This window comes from Aplysia californica, unplaced genomic scaffold, assembly GCF_000002075.1.
Source record: "Aplysia californica isolate F4 #8 unplaced genomic scaffold, AplCal3.0 scaffold00150, whole genome shotgun sequence".
Lineage (NCBI taxonomy): Eukaryota > Metazoa > Mollusca > Gastropoda > Aplysiida > Aplysiidae > Aplysia > Aplysia californica.
In genome coordinates this window covers 736845-739665 of record NW_004797420.1, presented here as the reverse complement: position 1 = coordinate 739665, position 2821 = coordinate 736845, and the positions used below count along the sequence as shown (strand labels likewise).

The following is a 2821-nucleotide window of genomic DNA, read 5'->3' as shown; positions in this document are numbered from 1 at the left end:
GCGCCTTCAGCCAGGGACTCGATAGGGGGCATAGCGCAACGCTCTCGGGGTAGCGCAGCACCCACACGCAACGAAGGTGGTGTGACCCTGTTGAGAAATTTGCGTGCGGTAGGGCTGAGCGCGGCGTTATGTATGATATATATATATATATATATATATATATATATATATATATACATACATACATACATACATACATACATACATACATACATACATACATACATACATACATACATACATACATACAGGCCTCTGGTGAGTTCGATCTGTCGCTTTGTATTCCTGTTTTTATCCATATATGCCTAGCCTAGGCTACACAAAACGAAATCTGTTTTCTATTTCTACAGTCTGTATTGCCTTTTCTCACCCTTGCCTATAGGGATATATAGATCTGCTATTGCATGCTCTCTTTCTTTCCTCTCCAACTCTTCCCTACCCACAGACCCCATGCAGGGCTATGTAACTAATTAGTAAAATAAGTAAAAATGTATTAACCTTTATTAGGCTAATAATAGATAGCATTTGTATAGCGCATATCCCCGCTCAACAGCAGGCTCTAAGCGCTTTACACTATATTATTACCCCAGCAGACCATAGAACACTCCGAAACATTCTCAGCTTCCCGGGAAGGCTATCTTAAATTAAACTGCTTATGTTGTAAGCTAGATATCTAGATCAACGCATGTAGATCTAGATCTATTTAGGCTAAGGCAGGCATATTTTTATTATGCTGGAAATGGAAACCTATAGATCTAGAATCTAGATCTAGAGTCTTGATGACTTTTTTTTCTTATGTAACTACTGACACTGTCGACTAGATAATTAGATCTCTAGAATCTAGATCTAGATCTAGATCTAGATCTAGATAATCTAGATGTAGATCATTCTAGATCTAGTTTTCGGTCTACATTATCAAAACATGTTTTGGTTTTATGCTAGATCGACATTATTTTATAACTTGGCCTAGATCTAGAATTCAATTTTAAAATCTGTTGTCCTGTTTTCATCAACATGTGTAACCTTTTCTGTAGACCAGAAGAGTATAGAATTGTAATTGTAGAGGCATTGTTTAAAAATGCAACCTTGGCCAGTTCTCTGATTGCGCTAGACCTAAGCCGCAGAAAGCTAGGCATAGGCCCCGCTAGACGCGACGCGCTTCGTTTCGATAAGGCCTAGGCTAGGCCTAGGCTAGACGCGACGCGCTTCGCTGTCGATACCGCGCCTGGTTATTTTTAGCTCGCGTCTCAGCGGTCACGTTCGCAAATGCACTGTTGTCACGGACCGCGAGACCTCGTTTCCTGTCTCTATATTTTAGAGTCTCTGATATTAGTGACAAGTTACAAAATGAATCTGTTTCTTTTCGTTTTCTCCTAATACTTTTGTTTTGTGAGAAATATTACTTACCTTTTTAAAAAACCAATTCATGGGTAGAGCAAGATAAAAACTCTAACTCATAACAGCATATACTTTACGAAACTGTCAAATTATGTGTATACTGGTCTGCAGAATACTGCAGATAGTGCCAGATAGATGCCTAGGCATAGGCTGTGTCATGAGACAATACTGACAGACAGTAACCTAGCAGAACACAATCGACAGCCTTGCTCTGCCACTTTGTTGGCCAATTGAAAGGTATGATGAGTGTAAATGATTGAGGCTTTTGTCTGCTTCGTTTCAGGTGTGTGAACGGTTGTAGATCTTCTAGATCTAGATCTAGATTTCTAGATCTAGATCTAGATCCTACAACATAGTGCAGGCGAGTCTTGTGGCTATTCTCACCCGGTGCGCGTTCACCCTAAACCATAGAATTCTACACTGTGAGGAAAAATTGTAGAATTCTGTGCCGTGAACAAACGTTCCATTACAACTGTAGCCTACTAAAAGCGTACAATTTTGTCTGTGGCTGGGCAGTGGAGAGAGAGAGAGAAAGAGAGAGAGGAGTAGCCGCGAGAATTTCCGGGCAAAACAAAATGGCGACCCGCGTAGTTCGGCTCGATTCGAAAAGTTAAATAGCCGTAGCATCTTTGTAGACAACCAAATTAATTTACTTTTGTGTTTTAACATCATTTTTTAACTTTGTTTTGGTCAATTTGATCGTCCACACCGATAGACAGTATTCAGAAAGAGACAGAGAGAGAAAGAAGAGGGGAGGAGTTGATCTTGCGAGAACTTCCGGGCGGGTGAGAATAGCCACTTTCATTCTACATTGTCACGGAATCATTGTGTAGTGTAGGTCTCTCAAACGAAGTGACTATTCGGATTCGAGTCCGAATATATGATAAAGTATAAAGTGTTTTTCGGACTCTGATTCTTGTCCAGCATGACATCACTTCCGACTTCCGACTTCCTGTAACTCGTGACTCCGGCTTCCTGTCCTGCCTCACTCGTGACTTGCCTCAGGCTGGGTAGAGACCGGGATTACTTCGGGCAAAAAGGCGTTTTGTGCAGGAGCCGAGTTTTTATCTTATGATGAATTTGAGGCCGGCCTGAAAAGTTATAGCGCTTCTAATAAATGTTTATTTGTCAAGAGGTCATCAGAAGCAATTAAAGATGGCTCGTTAGCGTGTGTCGGGGTCGGATGGGCGGCCTGCACACGTGTGACTGTGTGCGTGTCAGGCAGGGGGGTGGGGGGGGCACTATCGGACCGGGCGTTGAACGTCGCATACGCGTCAGTCTTTTTCCCCCTGGCAACTGATCATTACAATAATTATAAAAGCTAATCTTGACGTAGATCTACGTAATGAGTTGTGTGCTGGTCTATGGAATCAACAGTTGCCGTGCTCAGCTCTACACAGCAACACAACTTTTTTATTGGTAA

The 2821-nt window shown here is 42.0% G+C and overlaps 1 protein-coding gene across 2 annotated transcripts in view; it reads left to right on the top strand.

The window, feature by feature from the left end:
- Positions 1–1449: 1449 nt before the first annotated feature.
- The window catches only part of LOC101847034 (tuberin), a gene marked incomplete in the record, with an annotated part of 55944 nt that continues 54572 nt past the window's right edge, over positions 1450–2821 (top strand). For both annotated transcript variants that reach the window (XM_035969488.1, XM_035969487.1), the window contains 1 exon segment: positions 1450–1635.